The 19,237-nt window shown below is 43.0% G+C and overlaps 1 long non-coding RNA gene across 2 annotated transcripts in view; it reads right to left on the reverse strand.

Moving 5' to 3' along the window:
- Window positions 1–317: 317 nt before the first annotated feature.
- Window positions 318–19,237, reverse strand: part of LOC121137158 — a 29,056-nt gene continuing 10,136 nt past the window's right edge. Inside the window, exons 5-7 of one of the 2 annotated variants that reach the window (XR_005874391.1) lie at window positions 3,896–4,198; window positions 1,091–1,199; window positions 318–785 (exon numbers count right to left, since the gene is read on the reverse strand). This is a non-coding gene — a long non-coding RNA (uncharacterized LOC121137158). Of the gene's footprint in view, window positions 786–1,090; window positions 1,200–3,895; window positions 4,199–13,137; window positions 14,434–19,237 lie in introns of those variants that run through there. The other variant, XR_005874392.1, reaches the window with a different exon arrangement.

Raw genomic sequence — 19,237 nt, forward strand, 5'->3', positions numbered from 1 at the left:
TATATTCTAAAATAAATGTACCTTTCAAATATATATACATACAGTAATATATATATATGTATATTACTTTTTAAGGAAAATACCTGCCCCAGAAAGTGGCTGTGAGGGTTAAATAAGACAAAAATGATCACAAATAGCTTTTGACTCACCATAGGCTGTCTTCTACTTTATTTTCCCCTTGACTCTAGTTTGTTTGTTTTGGTTTTTGTTTCTTAAGTGCTACCTCCTCAGCCTAATGCTGCCTTTCCTTTCCCCTCAGAGTTTCAGGATGTTTTTGTTCCCCTTTCTCCCCACTTTTCTTTTTAAACTAAGGGCATAACTTCAGAGTTTATGAGACAAGATCACCCTAAAGAAAGACACCCACAAAGGAAATGGAACTTGTGGTGTTTGCCAGGAAAGTTCAGAATTAAAAACATCAGCGTGAAGGTAATTCCTTGTGTTTCCGGCTCACTCTGTGAAGCTATAGATTCATTCATTTGATTCTCAACAGCAGCCCTCTGAGACCATTGGTACAAGTGAGGTTCAAAGGGTGGCCTGAAACTGCACTGAATGACAATATCTCAACATGCTTTATTGGACAGCTGCTTGCATGGTTACTGTGTTGCCCAGGTTCCAGGATATTCTGCGCCGTGAAGAGTGTAAGTAGGACATGACATACCTCTTAGTCTCATGCAACTTGATGATGGAGCCACTTAAAGCTATCATGTTGGTAGGAAGGATTCCGAAGCAGGGATGGCAAGAACTTGAGCGGACCACTTAACCAACCCTGAGCCAATTTTCTCGGTCTGAAATTAGTGAATGATTCCTTACCACCATGTGATTGTAAGGGTTAAATGAGAGGATGGCTATAAAAGTAGTCTGCAAACTGTAAAGCTCTACCCCAGGTATGGGGGTAGAGGAGATGTTATCTCCTTTAACAGTGGAATGCAAGATCAAACGTAGGTTAGAGGTTGGGGGTGGGGGGGTCTGATTAAAAAAAAAAACTTAAAAGACCTCCCAGGGAGAGTAGCAACATTACAACCATCCACCCGGCTTCCCCTGCAGGGAGTACCCACTGAGGCACAAAGGCAGATCCCATGGTCAATCCCACCTTGAACAAATGTACTCCTTTCCATTTGCTACAGCTGGTTGGTGGTAAGAGGTGAAGGGAGCAGGCCAGACAGCTGGCAAGACATGAAACAGAGAGGTCCATGTTTCACCTAAAAAAAAGAAAAGAAAACCTGTGGGAAACAGTGAGAGACTGAAATCAGCAGCAAGTGCTTGGGGCCATTTCAGCTGGGAAGTGAGACAGAGGCAGCCTGCACCCTCCATCTGCGATCAGAGTGGCTCACATGTCAAAAAGAGAGTTGTCCTCCCTCGGGGCAGTCTTGAAGGCTGTCAATGTTCTAGCCATGAGAAAACAAAAAATCTATATGGAACATTCCAACATGTGGAGGCCTGATAGAGCTGAGGTGTTCTTTGGGAGCCTGACTATCGCAGGATTCTCATTTGGTGGACTGGGAATGCTTCACTGGGGAGGGAGAGCCATGTCTGAACCTGCCTGGGGACAGGCCACTGCTTCTGATCTAAGAAGCCAGCAGAGCGGGGCCAGCAACCTGGGTTCAAACCCAATCTCGCCGCATACCTCATGTAGGTAGCCTTGCTTCATTTTTTGCTACATTGCTTAACTTTAGTGGCAGAGGTGATAAACCCGATAGGCTTTCATTTCCTGCCCTGCTCACAGGGGCAAATAACAGTGCCCGGCACAAAAGCAGCCATCAATAAGCATTGGCTCTTATAGAATTGTTTCAAGAGGGAAATTTAGTAGCTCACCTGGTTTCTAAGGCCTAGAGATGAGAGCTGGATGAAATTAAAACTGCCCTCACCTTCTAGTACACCAACAGACCGTACACACTCACAAGCATCTAAGAGACATTTCAAACACTTCTGTGATTTTGTTTTTTCACATGGGAGTGCTGCATCACGAGAGGCATGTAAAGGTCAAAGGGCAACTTGCAAGAATTGGTTCTTTCTTTCCCCAGGTAGGTCCCAGGAGGACTGAACTAAAGTACTCAGGCTCAGCAGCAAGTGCCCATACCAACTGAGCCATCTGGTCAACCTTCAAATGCCTCTATTTTATGAACTATTTTGGATAAGTCAGACATACAGAAGAGGAAGATGCCTAGTGACTAAATAAATACTCATGCCAGAACTGTGTTTAGATTCAGTTCCATCTCTCAGATGCTATGACACCTTGAAAAGGTCACAGCTTTGTGACTCTGTTCCACATTTATAAAATGAGAATAATAAAAGCAATATCTAGCTATATGGTTGAAAATAAAGTAGGACATTGTACATGCTGGTACAGGTTTTCACACAGTCCTTAGCAAATGAGTGGTTCTTAGTAATTGGTTGCTATTATTGTTTCCTTCACTTCAAAAAATAATGGTCAGAAGAGTATTATTAAACTCAAAAGGTTTTTTAGTTAATCATATTCATCATGTATATGTATGTGTGTGAGTATGTGTGTGTAGACATGTGTGCAGCCCGTGCACACACAGAAGCCAGAATTGTCCTGCTCTATCCCTTTATACCATATTCCTTTGAGTCAGGGTCTCTCACTGAACCTAGACCAGGCTGGCACCCAACAAGTCCCAGTGACCAATGCGTGTGTCTCTGGCTCCCACACTGCTGGGGTCACAGGTGTGCTGCCACACCCAGATGTGGGCCCGGGTGTGTGGAGTCCAAACTTGGGGCTTCGTGCCCATACAGCACTCTTACCCGCTGATCCACCCCTCCAGAGCTTCTTCTATTTCAAACAATAGTGTCAGGGACAGACCTCTGGGAGACAAGTGTTGTACCATTCGTTCAGTTACATCGCTGGCCCCTATTCATTCAAAAAAACAAAGAAAAGTGTCCTAAGCAGGGCTGAGGAGATGTCTCAATGGCTAAGAACATTTATTGTTCTTCAAGAAGACCAGAGTTCGGTTCCCAGCACCCAGTGTGAGTAGCTTACAAGTGCCTTAACCTTCAACGAGACTAGTGATTCTGACCTACACACACACACACACACACACACACACATACACACATACACAGAGAGAGAGACAGAGAGACAGAGACAGAGACAGAGAGAGACAGAGCAATTAAAAATAAACTTCTTCTTTGTTTGTTTAGGACATAAAATGAATTTCTTTTTCTTAACTTTTTAAAATAAATTTCTTTTTTAAAGTTCTCAAATACCTACTACTTGCCAGATATTTGAACACTACCCTCTGTTGTGCAGACCAATCATCTTTTTCAGCCATTGCTATTGAACTCAGGAGTTCACCCTGCCAAAACTCTACATTTCATTATTACCCACGTTTATTAAAATCCCTGCGTGATCTGACTGCAATCAAACTAAATAACTTAACAACAAAACCAACAAAGCTGTCACTTTAAGAATTTGTAATGTTTTTCCCATCAACATTCCTCTCCGGTTTTATGCACTTGGTCTGGGCTGTGGGATGGAGCATAAATTATCTGCCTTCAGCAAAAGGAGCAGCTGAAATGCACGGCTGCCTGGCGGTGCTTGTTAGCCCATTAGCTGCAGTGAGCGTTCATCAGTGACTGCCTGCCTTGCAGATGTCTCCAGAAGTCTTTAAGTGATTCGAAATTGGTAATCTAGTACCCAAGCAAGCCCAGTACTCAGCATGATGTACAGGGGTTAATTAACAAACAATCCTTCAATGTTTATTTTTAATGTAAACTATCACCACAAATCAATGTCTTTTGTATTAGCAAAAGCCAGCACAGGAAAAAAATCTATATTTTGGTAACTAAAGATTTACTAACTAAAGAAATTTGTTTAATCATCTTTGAAAGTAAGCATTGCCACCAGAAATATGGGCAGATGCGCACAGTTGGGACTCACTGTATCCATGGTGCTTGGGCTTGGACCAGGGCTGTGCACCTCCCAGGAAAACTCCACCACTGGATTACACACCCAGCCCGAGTGTCTTCGATGGGGAGCAAATCCTGCAAGTTCTATGTTCTCACAGAATCCAACTGGCCTTGGGCCACGGGGTAAGAGGGATCAGTGGTCTGAGCCCAAAGGTCTGAAAGGTTTGCATCTTCTTCACACTCTCAAGATCTTCAGGGCATCTTTGTTCAATCCAGCAGGGTTTCCGGTGACACACGGGGCATTGTGGAACCAGACTTTGCACAGTGCCCAAACCTGAAGTCAGTAAATGAACTTATTACAAGAAACATCAACAAGAAGCAAATTCCTCAACATTTATCACTTTGATGGTCTGAACACTTGGTGAATAAGTCATCGTTTTGCATAGAGGATCTGAGTCCTGAGATCTAGACAGTTTGAGACATTCCAAAGAGGCATATATCCTCCTTCAACCTTTCAAAAAGAGGTGGGATGACAAAAAACACTACCATCAAAAAGGAAGGAAGGAGGGAAGGAGGGCAGGAAGAAAGGAAGGAAGGAAGGAAGGAAGGAAGGAAGGAAGGAAGGAAGGAAGGAAGGAAGGAAGGAAGGAAAAAAAGCGGTGGGTGTGGCGGCTCACACCTTTAATTCCAGTGTTCAGGAGGCAAAGGCAGGTGGATCTCTGAGTCTGAGGACAGCCTGGTCTTCAGAATGAGTTCCAGGACAGTCAGGACTACACAGAAAAACCCTGTCTCTTGAAAATATGTGTGTGTGTGTGTGTGTCTGTGTCTGTGTGTGTGTGTGTGTCTGTGTGTCTGTGTATTCATCTTTAGGCACACAGGGGGTGTGGTAAAGGAATGGAGAGAGGGAGAGAGGAAAAGAGAGAGAGAGAGAGCCTCTGTTAGAAGGATTTTGCTAACATATAGTATCAGAGAAACTAAACTAAGTTTCAGATCTCAGTTCTGGAGCTGGGTGTGTAATCCAGTGGTGGAGGTTTTCCTGGGAGGTGCACAGCCCTGGTCTAAGCCCAAGCACCATGGATACAGTAAGTCCCAACTGTGCACATCTGCCCATATTTCTGGTGGCAATGCTTGCATTCAAAGATGATTAAACAAATTTCTTTCCCAGGCACTTGATTCTTCAGCTCTGAGAAACTCCTTCCCTTTCTGTCTTCTCCCCAGAACCCTCCATGTTCTGGCTGGAAAAGAAGGCAAGTACATTTCTAAAACGCAAAAGCGGCTGCTCGGGGACTGGAGAGATGACTCAGTGGTTAAGAGAACACACTGTTCTCACAAAGAACTCTAGTTCAGATTCCAGCACCCAGACAGGTGGCTCACAATCGCTTGCTACGCCAGCTCCAGGGCCATCTGATGCCTCTGGGCTCTACCTGCACCTGCACTTGTGCGCGCGCGCGCACACACACACACACACACACACACACACACACACACACGATTAAAACATAAGATAAGTCCTTAAAAAATAGCTGTTTGTCTAAAAACTAGTCTCCAGATATCATCTCTTCAATCCCAGACTCTTTGCTTGCGCTGTCTGGAACAGCTAGGTAGACTGTCTCTCATGCTCCGCTGGTGTTCTGGGCCTGAGAAAACCCTTCTCAGCCCTGCACAACTCAGGTCAGACACTGACACCCCCCAGGTCCTAACCCTCACCCAGCTTCACCCCAAGGTGTTTTCACACCAGAACAGGAAGAAGTATGAATGCTCAGAGAAATCTAGGCACCAATTCATCACCCTCCTGGCTCTTTCGTACCTACCTGCCTACCCTTTCTCTATAATTACTGGTGCCAACATCTATCCCTTCGGTTCAATTCTGGGTTCTTCCATTTGGCATATCACACTGTTTTTTCTCTCTGTGTCTCTGGTCAGGGTCCCACGATGTAGCTTCAGCTCTCTGGTTGGAATGAAACTTACTTTGTAGACCAGGCTGGTCTTGAACTCACAAAGATCTGCCTGCATTGCAAACATAAGCCACCATGCACTTGTCTGTGGTCTCTTAATGGTCCCATGAGAGAGTCTGTCTAATGCAGTCACAGTTTATGCACCTCAATTTCCACATCTAGGGAATGGGCATATCCATTCTTCTTAACAGTTTACCATGCTCTCAGGTAAGACAACAATAAGATAATAATCAGGTAAGATTTGTGTGTGAGTACACGTGCGTGTGGGTGTGTGTGCATGTGTGTATATGTATATGTGTGAATGTACATGTGTGTGGGAGTATGTGCAGACCAGAGGTCAACCTTGAGTTTTGTTCCTCAGACTCTGTTCACGTTGTTGTATAAGACAGGGTCTCTCACATGCCTGGAACTAGTCAAGTAGCTTTACAGGGTACAATACCGAGTTCAGCTTTGTCTTCTCTTTTCTATCTCTCTATCTCTCTATCTCTCTATCTATCTATCTATCTATCTCTATCTTGGTTCTGGGGATCAAATTCAATTCCTCATTCTTGTTCAGTAAGTACTTTACAGACTGAACTACATCTCCAGTTCTGAAAGTTTTTTTTAACTACTGCATATTCTTGTCTGGATCTATTTGGACTTTTATTTAAAAAATAACACTTCTCTGAGTAATTTATATACAAACTTTTAATATATTTTTACCAAATTTTTTTTAGAACTCATACATGAGTGCAATGTATTTTGATCATATCCACCCCCTACTCCTCCCAGATGTTCTCCCTAACTTCCTCCTAACTTCACGTGTTGTTTTTTACAGTCCACGGGTTCTAATTTGTGCTTCCCATATGCTCAGGAGTGTGGGGTCATTCGATGAAGCAGAGCCCACCTACCAGAAGCCACACCCTTAAACAAAACTCATTCTCCCTCCCTCAGTTCCTCCCCCTCTATGTTGGAAGGTTGACTGGCCTGAGCTTGTACAGGTCTTGTACAGGTGACCAGAGCTGCTGTGACATGCTCGAGAGTCCATGTGTGAGCTGTCCTGGCACACGCAGATGACGATGTTTCTCTCTGGTCCTCTCTGGTCTCTGCTCTTACGGTCTTTCTACCCTGTCTCTCATGGTGTCCCCTGAGCCTTGGATTAAGGAAGTGTGACACAGACGTCCTGTTGCAGCTGAGCGCTCCACAGATGCTTGCTCTCCCCACTTTGCCCACTTGTGAGTTTCTGCATAGCCACACCCAAAGACGCCTCCTTGAGGCGATCTGAGAGCCACACTAATCTGTGTGGAGCGGGATAAATTTAGAGGACAGTTTGGTGCTACTATAAACAGAGATTTGTTGTTTGGTGTTTTAGAGGCTTGTAAATCCAAAATTAAGGCCAGGAAGATCTAGTGTCTGGTGAGGGCTCTGCTTCAGATGGTTTGTCTTGCTGCATTCCCACACACCAGGACAGACAGGCATCATCATTTCTCTATGACAAAGAATTAGCTTTATTCATGAGAGCAAAACCAGCCTGGTATAATCATCTCTCCAGAGCTTCCACATCTTGATAATACTGAATTATGAATTAGGGTTCAACATTCGCGCTGAGAGAGGGGACATAATCATACCATAGCACATTCTGTGGTAAATTAGTTTGACAGTGTTTATCAAGAGTCTTAGATCATTTCTTTTATGTAATTATTCTACCCATTATCAATCCTAAGGAAATTATAGATATGGAGTGTGTTACGCAGCATTGTGGAGCTGGAGAGATGGCTCAGCAGGGAAGAGAAATTCCTACTCAGTCAGAGGGTTTGGTTCCCAGAAGCATGTTGAGTTTCTGATAATTTTCTTTAACTCCAGCTCCAAAGGATATGATACCCTCCTCTGGTACCCACACACATGTGGCATACACTTACACAGACACACACACAGACACATGGCATATACTCACACAGATGCACATTCATACAAATGGCATATACTCACACAGATGCACACACAGACACATGGCACATACTCACACAGACACACACACATACAAATGGCATATACTCACACAGACGCACACACAGACACATGGCATATACTCACACAGACACACACTCATACAAATGGCATATACTCACACAGACGCACACACAGACACATGGCATATACTCACAAAGACTCTCTCACACACACATACATATGTCATATACTCACACAAACATACATATACATGTCATATACTCACACACAGTGTATACTCACACCAACACACACACACATACATGTACATATATACATGAACATGCGGGCACACACTAATAATAATCATTAAAATTTTGAGAATGAGGATTTGAGAATTTGTGGCTCCCTTCCCCCACTCTGCATCCCCTCTGCCTTAGATAAAGTTGTTCTGTTTGGAAGACTTCTATTTGTCCCTGTGTTTGGCAAGCTTAAGCGATTTGAAGGTTAAATGTCAAGGTTAACAAGTTTTTCTAAGGTAGTTCATGTACTAAATGTTTTCACCCTGGAAGAAATGTTTTAATGAAGAGAAAGAAAAGCAAGTATCTATTACTTGTCAAAATTCTCATTCTGTGGGGGCTGGAGAGACGGCTCAGTGCTTAAGAGTGTGTATTGCTCTTATAGAAGACTAGTTTGGTTCCCAGAACCCACATGGTGGTTCACAAACCATCAGTAACTTCGGTCACAGGGGATCTGATGCCCTCTGAAGTCCTCCTCCAGTGCCAGGCAGGAACATGGTGCTGACATACATGCTGACAACACTTACACACATAAAATAAACACACTTTAAAACAACATTTCGCTCTACAAAGACTTGAATATAAATTCAAAATGTTTGCCTTCATTTCCAAGTACTTTGTGTACATTTGGGAGTGGGGGGGAAGGTTGGTTTATTTTATTTTTATTTTTGACACAGGGTCTTATTGTGTAGCCCAGACTGACTTTGAACTCAGGATCCTCCTGCCTCAGCCTTTCAAGTGCTAGGGTTACAGCACGTACCACCAAACCCAGCTTCTCACACGCTTTTAAAGCTCATCTTTTACTGGTGGCTGCAACTCTCAATCCCTTCCTAATAATGCCTATAGTATTAAACTTCATAGAGAAAAATCTTCATGGAGAGGGGACAAAAAGCACCTGAACCTAAATCTTCCTGTTACATCACTTGAAGTGGAGAACTGCTCCTTCGACCATGAATCCCCGAGGAGTTCATGCTACGAATATGCTTGTTGAAGGAGTTCTCTGGCATCCACCTGGCCAGCTGTCATATCAAGTGCCTGAAGGGGGCTTCCGGATAAGAGCCGCGGGTGGTACTGTCTAATACACACACAGAAAACACCAACCAGCTCTCATTCTGCCATGCACCATCTCTTTGGCAGAGGCACACTTTATTTTTTCATGCCCAGAAAACAGCGACAGCCAGCTTACCAGGCAGCAGAATCGATCAATGAAATTTACGAGCAAAAATAATGGTGATATTCAGAGACTGTGTATTTTCGTTTATGTAGAGAGTTTAGGAATTGCTTGCTGCTTCCAAGGGTGAGGAGGGTGCGTTTTCTTGGCCTCTTTGTACCAGCAGTTAATGTGTGTGTGTGTGTGTGTGTGTGTATGTGCGTGTGTAAATGTTTGCTAAGCCAATGACACAATAGTATAAGTGACTTATTGAAAAATAAGCTAAGGTTGGGGTGTAGGTCAATTTGTAGAATTCTTAGCTAGCATGCACAGGTTCTGGGTGTAATCCCCAGCACCGCATATAACCAGGCATGGTGGTACACTTCTGTAGTCCTAGCACTTGAGAGTTATATGTACATGTATACATGATGAAATGTTTTAGAACACTGAGCATAGAAAACCCCAGAAGACAGGAGGATGAGAAGCTAAAGTTTAGCTACACGGTGAGCCCAGACTACATGAAACTCCTTTCTCTTTCTCCCTCTCCCCTCTCTCTCTCTCTCTCTCTCTCTCTCTCTCTCTCTCTCTCTCTCTCTCTCTCTCTCTCTCTGCGGGTGTGTGTCCCTGCTCCCATCAGTGATGGATTGTAAGTCAAATAATCCCTTTCCTCTCCAAGTTGCTTTTGATTATGGTCATTAATACAGCAATAGAAAATAATCTAGGACAAACAGCCAGTTCTCAAACTAGTATAAACTTTCCTCAAGTCCTGTCTCATTTTATTATAACTGGAAAGGTTGTCACAAAGTTATACTTCTGAAGATGACTCTTTTCTTATGATTGTTATAAAGGGACCTTCAAGTCAAAATAGCTACCAAATAAAAGCATTGCTACTTTTTTTTGATAACAGAACTTTTTTTGTTGTTGTTTTGTTTTTCGAGACAGGGTTTCTCTGTATTGTTTTGGAGGCTGTCCTGGAACTAGCTCTATAGACCAGGCTGGTCTCGAACTCACAGAGATCCGCCTGCCTCTGCCTCCTGAGTGCTGGGATTAAAGACGTGCACCACCAATGCCCGGCTGATAACAGAATTTTAATAAAACATTTCACAAAAAGAAAGAAAATGATAGAAGACAAATAGTTTCAAATATATCTTTTCCAAGGAGCCTCAAATCTGAATACAATAGAACCTTCATTCAGATTTACAATCCCATTAGCTTTCCACTCTCTGGAAAGTTAACCAGCATTTCTGCAATTTTTTTCAGTGTGGAAGTGGAGATAACACTATTCACAGTTTCCCAGGGGTACTGTGTGAATTAAGTGGTTAATGTTCTTAGAGCCTAGCCTAAGTGGTAAGGGTTGTGGTGTGTATCTCCATGTAATTATCAGCATCTAAAACCTATGACTTTGTGAGGTACCTCTCTCCTGGGATATTTACAAAAGGCAAAAGCTTATGAGGAAACAGAGGGGGGAAACAGCATGTAGGCTAATTTAGGACAGAGGAAAGAGAAATTTGCAATTTGGCACATTTTATTGTTCTTTGTTATACGAACTAAGCATGTCTTGAAACTGTGGATCATTGTGCTAGTATAAATAAATCATCTACACACACTGCATGCAAGTTGAAAAACCACAGACGGCCAGGCATTGGTGGCACACGCCTTTAATCCCAGCACTCGGGAGGCAGAGGCAGGAGGATCTGTGAGTTCAAGACCAGCCTGGTCTACAAGAACGAGTTCCAGGACAGCTTTCAAAGTCACAGAGAAACTCTGTCTCAAAAAAAAACAAAACAAAAAAAAAAAAAAACAGATGTGGCTCCGTAGTTAAGACCGCCTACTACTCCTGGCAGAGAACCCAGGTTCGGTTCCCAGAACACACATGGCAGCTCACAGCTTTCTGTAACTCTGGTTCCAAGGGATGTGATACCCTCTCATGGCCTCCTTGGGCCCCTGAACACACATGGTACACATAAACTCAGACAGGCACATACATACACATAAAATATAGTCTTTTTTTTTTTAAAGAAAAAAACTCTCAGTACACAGCACTTGGAAAGCAGGGCAGGTAGACCTCTGTGAGGCTATGTAGCAGGAATTTGTCCCCAAATTCAATTAACTGATTAGTTAATTAATTAAAATAATGAAAGCCAGGTCAGGGCTGGAGCTGGAGCTCAGTGGTATAACATTTGCCCGACATGCAGAATACCCTGGGTTAAATCCCTAGGGCTGTGACTAATAAACAAGTCAACAGTTCAGTTACACTCCTACTACTTCCCACACTGCCATTCTGCCTCACTGGCCTGTTCACACATGCATCTTCTGACACATCCTGAGAGTCTCCGTATCGCATTCTCCTTTCTCAACTGTGTCTGTGATTCTGAAGGCTGTGGCAGGCTGACCCAGAGGCTAGTTCAACAATTCAGACACAGCAATGAGCTTCCCACCCAGTCAAAAAGCTGATGTGGAATAATGGGACGGTGGAGATTTCTTTTCCAAGCAGTATCAATCCGGGCAGGGTGGGGTGACTAGAAGATGATTAGGAGCACTGACTGCCGTTGCAGGAGATTTGGGTTCAATTCCCAGCATCCACGTGGTGGCTCTCAACAGTCTATAATTGTAGTTCCAGGGAAGCCAATGCCCTCTTTGGCCTCAGCAGCCACCAGGCACCAGATATGCATATAGTGAACAAACACACATACGGACAAAACATTCAAATGCATAAAATAAATTAGTTTAAGCACATATCCATTCTTGCTGGACATGTGATGCCCACTTTTAATGCCAGCACTCAGGAGACAAAGGCGGGCAGAGTGTTGTGAGTCCTTGGACATATCAAGTTCTGGGCCAATCAGGGCTACATAGTAAGACCCTCTCTCAAAAAAATCATTTTTCATCTTGAAAGTGAAGAGGATATCGTATCTATTTACATAGTGCTTTGCAAGCGTGCCAATATAATGCAACAAAACAACCACTGTAGCTCTTAATACTTCCTTTTAAATGAGCTCTTCTTATGCCAAATCTTAGCATACACCCCTTTTCAAGTGCATGTAAGTGTTTTCCAGAGGCCCCAAAAGGTTAAGATCTGTTATGTATCATCATATACAACAGTTTGGGCTAATGGGCAAGAACTAGATCAATGATCAGATTATCGTCCTCAGATCTACGGCCATGGCAAACCACTTAACATCTATCAGTCTGTTTTTCTTTCAAAATGAGCAGTAATTGTTGAATTAGGGAAGCATCAGTAAAGTGTATCTACAGTAAGAGCCTTACGTTAAAAATGAGAAATAAATATAAATTATCATAAAGACCTAGTTCTTGGATTACATCTGAGAGTATAGACTGTGAGATTTAAATCAGACTAGGAATATATTAAGGCCCTTTGGTAAACAGCAGAACATTTTGACCAAAGGGCTAATGCTATAAGGTGCATATATAAAGAAAAAATTCTTTCAAGAAGTTTTACAATTCTAAAACTCATAGCAGTAATTCCACAGACTCGCCAACTATGGCAGCAAACTTACAAGAACCCAGCTATTATACGAGTCACTCAAGGACTACAGAAGCGAAGAGCAATTGCCATCCGCTGTGTGAAAAGAACACCTTCAAGCTGTTAAATGAGTGAAGAGGGATCTTTTAGAAAGTGAACAAGAATGCTACTCACATGGGGATCATCCCCGTTGCTATTAACTATCATTTAAAGACATCAAAATTGAATGGAAATGTCTTTCAGTCATCCAAAAGGAGAGGCTGTTTACTTCACAATAAGAATACTTTTGCTGGGGGGCTGGAGAGATGGCTCAGAGGTTAAGAGCACTGACTGCTCTTCCAGAGGTCTTGAGTTCAATTCCCAGCAACCACATGGTGGCTGACAACCATCTACAATTCAATCTGGTGTATATGTAATAGATAAATAAATCTTAAAAAAAAAAAAAGAATACTTTTGCTGGCTTCTCTATTGCCTGAGCTTTTACAGGGTTTTTTCTTGGAGTAGATTCCGGATGGTTTTTGCACTTTTAAGCTTCTATTTTGCCATTTCTGTTTATAGAGATGCTGTCAAGAATTTCTAAGCTGGAGTAATTTAACAGAGTATGCAATCTGATCACGAAGACTCTCCCCTAGCTACAAATGTTACCCTGGCATAGCACTATTCAACAGCTGCTTATCTCAAGTTTAGACAAGTCACAATAGTACCCTTCTGTCTAAGACTTGTTTTCTGAGGTTTTAGTTATTCTCCATCAACCACTGTCCAAAAAACAGTCAATGGAAATTTCCAGAAATAAACAGTCCATAGGTTTTTAATTGCTAAGCATGTTTAGTAGCATGAAATCTTGCACTGTCCGGCTCCCTCCTGCCCAAGACATGAACTATCTCTCCATCCAGAATGTCCACCCAGTATATGGCACCTGCCCGGTAGTTACTCCGGAGTTGTCTGGGTTATCAGATCACCTGTGACAGCAACACAATGTTTGTACTCAAGTAACCCTTACACAGGTCCCTAAGGCTGTGTGGTGATGCCTGGGTCATTCACCTCACTTCCTCTCATTATGTAGACAGTGTGCCATCCCATTTCCCAATGAAGAGAAAGGCAGAATACAGTTACCCACTTAGACAGAATGAAACCACACCCACACAACTCTTTATCACAGTTCATATCTTAATTGTTCTATTTTATATTCCCCGTGAAAAGTGATAGAGTTGTGTTTATATTCAAAACAAATGCTAAAATTTCTAACTTTTTCCTTTTGTTTTTCTTCAAGACAGGTTTCTCTGTGTAACAGTCCTGGCTTCCTGGAACTCACTCTGTAGATCAGGCTGGCCTAGAACTTGCACAGATTCACCTGCCTCTGCCTCCAGAGTGCACCCCTACCCCCATAGCTTCCTTCTTGTAAATGCTAGGTTCTAGGTGGGGAATTTGAGGGGTTTTTTTCCTGTTTTTGTTTCTTTCTTCTTTTTTTTCATGAATGAAACAACTTATTAATCCAGCATTCTTTGTTCTAATGCTTTTTGTTGGTAGCTGGATAGGTAGATCTTCTCCAGCGTTCTCTGTTAGCTTGTGGCCCCAATCTTGGTCCTTTTCCGTCATTTTCAGCTCCTCCAGGGCTTGGAAGACCCAGCAGGCTACACACTCTTGGAGCCTCTGCTGAAGTGGCTAGGCATGACGCTGCTTTTCTGCCATTTTCTCTGAAGATCTTGTTCATGGAGCCGAGGCCAGCACCATAGCAGAGGTACAGGTGCCGTGCTGTGGAAGCAGAGAATCTGATTTTTAAAAACGTATGAGTCAAGATAAGAAGCGGAAGGTGACAGTATTGGAAAATGATGAAATACTACCTCAAAAAAAGTAAAATTGGTACAAACTTAATTTTCTCTTCATTCCTACTGCTGCAATGGTACCATGGACACTTGTTAAGAAAGCCAACTGGTACTTCCTACAAAGGAACTGGGTTACACAAATCAGGATCCTTGTGAATAACCTCACTTTTGGGCCATCATTAGGAAGTCATGCAAAATGCTGCATTTTTACCCACCAATGTATGCTAGAAATGTTCATAATACCAAATGTTCATATTATCAAATAATGCAAAAAATCTAAAAGCCCAGCAGTAGATACACTTAAATAAATTATGATGATAAATAAATGAAATATTTTACAGTTGTTAAAAATTATGCATGTCAACGCCGGGCATTGGTGGCGCACGCCTTTAATCCCAGCACTCGGGAGGCAGAGGCAGGCGGATCTCTGTGACTTCGAGGCCAGCCTGGTCTACAGAGTGAGTTCCAGGATAGCCTCCAAAACAATACAGAGAAACCCTGTCTCGAAAAACCAAAAAAAAATTATGCATGTAGCATTTTTAAAAGTTAAACAAAATGCACATGATATAAAGTAACTATGAGTAAAAAGGTCAGTCAGACATGGCGGCACACCCTGAAATCGCACTGCCCTTGAGAGCTGAGGCAGGAGGGTGGAAAGTGACAAGCCTGTCAGGACACCATAAGAAAACTCTCTCTGAAAACAAAACAAAATGAGAAAGAAAGAAAAAAGAAAGGCAGGATACAGAATTGCGCGTATGAACTCTACAGCTCCAACAAGAACCAGGGAGGAAAGTTGATTTCTTCAAAAAAAAAAAAACAGTCCAAAGAAAATATGCCAGAATAACAATGCTAAGCTCTAGTTTGAGGAGACTGTGGGAAGGGATTTCGGGTGTTTTTTTTTTCCTGTCCCTTAACAGTTGTCAGTGTTGTTTTCTTCTTCTTCTTCTTCCTCTTCTTCCTCTTCTTCTCCTCCTCCTTCTTCTTCTCCTTCTTCTTCTTCCAAGAGACATCTGCGTGATCCTTTTCCTTTGGAGGGACTAGGGTTGAACCTTGTACACACTGGGCATGAGTTCAGTGACTAAGCCGCATCCCCAGTAATTAGTCCTCGCTTGCCATTGCTGGCTTTGTTACTGAGGCCCTCCCTCCCTCCAGTGTGCTGCTTGAGTACCCTAGCACTGAGCATGCCCCAGCCGCCTTTATTTCGAGACAGGGTCTTGCTGACTTATCCAAACTGGTCCTGAACTCACTGTGTAGGCCAGGCAGGACTTCAATTCTTAATTGCCCCTCCTCAGATGCCCAAGTAGTTAGAATTACAGACCGGCTCTGCCAAGTTAGGCAATTTTTTCTTTCTATCTATTTATTTGTTTGCATGTCTATTTATTTATGATGGGTTTTGCTTAGGTTTGGGTTTTTGGTTTGGTTTGGTTTTTATGTTTTGGTTGAAGTAAGTGTGTGTGTGTGTGTGTGTGTGTGTGTGTACTAGACTGAATCTGGGCCCTTCTTTTTTGTTGTTCTTTTTTATTTTGTTAATTTATATTTTACATTCCAATCCCAGCTCCCCCTCTCTGCTCTCCTCCAGCTCCCCCTACTTTCCTCCCCACCCACCTCCCATCTGCTCCTCGGAGAGGGTAAGGACTCCCCTAGGAAGTCTACTAAGTCTGTCCCATTATCTCATTGAGGCAGGAACAAATCACCTCCCCACCATCACCACCACCACCACCATCTTCACCTTCACCCAAGCTGGTGAGAGATCACTGAGTCGGGTCTGACAAATGGGGAACCTACATAAGTCCAATCTAGACTGTCTTAACATAGGAGACAATGGTGTGACTGGGACAATATATGAGGCCACGCCCTGGGTCCAAGATCTAACTCTATATAATTCTATAGAGAGAGATACCTTGCTCAGCCTAGAATCTGAGCCTTTATATATGCTTGCCAAGTATACTACCACTGAGATTGGGGAAGTTCTTCTGTGTATATGCTTGTCTTGTTGGTTGATGAATAAAGCACTGTTGGCCAATAGGAACCAAGTTCCTAGGTGGAGCTAGAAGTTGAGGAGGATTCTGGGAAATGTAGTCAAGAGTAGAGTCACCATGTGATTCCCGGGAGGAGAAGCCACATGAGCCTAGTGTTCTCAGTAAGATAAGACCTTATAGAAATATATATTAGTAGTCACGACAGAACTAGCCAATGAGAAGCCCCAGACATTGACTGACCACATTGTACCAAATAGAGTCTCTGTGTGTTATTTTGGGGGCAACACCACTGGATACCAGCCTCTTAGCTTCTTTGAGACAGGGTCCTCCTATGTAGCTCAGGTTGAACTCAACTCCCTATGTGGTTCCAATTGGCCTCCAACTTTTGATCTTCTTACCTCTGTGTCCTGTAACCATCTCACAGCAAAGATCAGGCAATTATTGGAGCTTTTCAGAATTTCCAAAATTATTCTGCTTTGTCTAAGGGCTTATCTCAATGGAGAGTAAGTTCCTTGTAATCACAGTCTTTGATATTTCTTCTTTAAATCACTCATAGTGCCTGGCACACCAGAGGAACCCCAACAATATTTGTTGGATAGATAAATCAATAACTATTTCTAATTGCTCTCTCACCCTGCCTCATTTCACCAGATCAATATCAATGGATATGCTACAGAGACCAAAATCTCATGGGGGTTTTCCAAATCACAGGCTCAGGGAACACTGTTCACAGGCATCTTAGTAAAAACTACGCTAGATACTTCATTTAAAAAGATACTGCCAACCCCCATGGGCAGATTTCCATTTATAATCTCTCTGATTGCAGTCCCAATTAAAAATTTTAATAAAAAAATTATAACCACTGATTTCTTTTGGAACGTAGCTATCCCTGCCTTTCAAACCTTACATAGGAGATTCAAAGTAACAGTTTGTCTGTGTTTAAACCAAAACTATTATTTAAAGTATTAAAATAGCTGGGTAGTGGTTGTGCACACCTTTAATCCCAGCACTAGGGAGGCAGAGGAGAGGCAAGGGGATCTCTGTGAGTTTGAGGCCAGCCTGGTCTACCAACTGAGTTCCAAGACAGTCAGGACCCTTACACAGAGAAACCCTGTCTTGAAAAATCAAAATAAAATAATATAGGAGGTTGCGAGGTGGCTCAGCAGGTACAGGCACCAAGCCTGGCCACCTGAATTCCATTCCAAAGACCCACACGGTAGACCGAGAGTCAGCCTCCTCCATCTGTCCTTTGACCTTTACATTCACGCTGCAAGCGCGCGCACACACACACACAATAACAGGCTGCGTGTTGTAGTGCATGCTTTTAATATCAGCACTGGGAGGCAGAGGCAGGCAGATCTCTATGCGTTCGAGACCAGTGTGGGCTACAGAGTGAGTTTCAGGCCAGCCAAGGTTACATACATAGCAAGACTGTCTCAACGTAAATAAACAAAAATAAAAACAATGATAACAAAAATGCCATACACTCAATTAAAATAACATTTGAGCTGGATACTCATAAGTATTTTTTAAGGAGTTCAATCTTCAGAAAAGAAAACAATTACACTGTAAGTCAATGCCTTAATTCTCCAGGAGAAAGACCACAGTTAAAGATAGTCAGATCTGGGGCTGGAGAGAGATGGAACCGGGTTCAATTCCCAGCACCCACATGGAAGCTCACAACTGTCTGTAATTCCAGTTCCAGGGGACCTGATACCCATGGCAAAACACAATGCACATTAAAAAATAATAATAAAGCCGGGCGGTGGTGGTGCATGCCTTTAATCCCAGCACTCAGGAGGCAGAGGCAGGTGGATTTCTGTGAGTTGGAGACCAGCCTGGTCTACAAGAGCTAGTTCCAGGACAGTCTCCAAAGCCACAGAGAAACCCTGTCTCATAATAAATGAATAAATAAATAAAGATAATAAATAAAAACCTGCCCCAAAAAATGGTCAAATCCACGAACATAGAAGTACAGAACCTTTCAAATGTCTTTGCTGCTCCAACAGGAAGTGAACCAAAGTCCTGTCGGTCACAGACCTCACTTGCCCCCTAGTTCCTTTCTATTCATTCCTTGGTTGCTCAAAGACATCTTGTACAGCCTGAGAATGAATCAAGCACAGCGGATGGTAGTATGCAACCATGACAGGTTCTTACAACATCACACAAGCTCTAGCCAGCTCCTCTTGAATACTGCTCCTGCCCTTTCAGTTATATGAGCCTGTAAATCACCTGAAGAGCTGGGCCTGGGCCGTAGGTTATTGATTTTTCTATTGTAATTAAGCCGTGCTGTGTCGTCTTGACAACAGCACCAAAGTGTGTGCTCCAAGGAAAGATGCTCAAGGTGAGATCGTGACTCTTACTTATCAAAATACCTAAGTGGGCATCTGCAGTGTGGCTTCAATGGCCGTTAAATCCCGTGATTAATTCACCCATAACTGAATGCCTGCACTGTGACTGTGCTGAGTGCGGATTAAGGTGAGATCAGGACAGCTCAGTAATGAGAAATGAATGCAGTTCTTGAGTATATCAGTTTCTCCAACTGCCATATCCGACTGCGTTTGAAACGTTTATAGCAGAACATTTGAAGACTATTGCAGTAACAAAGCTGGGTGGCCTAACTTCCTTCCTGAACGACAGCAGCTCCGATGACATTCTCAGACTGCGGTTATAGAAATCAGGAGTGAGGACTGGGACTGTGTCTCAGCTGGTGGATTGCTTGTCTCGTGTATGCAATGCCCTGGGTTCAGTCCT

The sequence above is a fragment of the Mesocricetus auratus genome, unplaced genomic scaffold, assembly GCF_017639785.1.
Source record: "Mesocricetus auratus isolate SY011 unplaced genomic scaffold, BCM_Maur_2.0 Super-Scaffold_100676, whole genome shotgun sequence".
In the NCBI taxonomy this organism is placed as follows: Eukaryota; Metazoa; Chordata; class Mammalia; order Rodentia; family Cricetidae; genus Mesocricetus; species Mesocricetus auratus.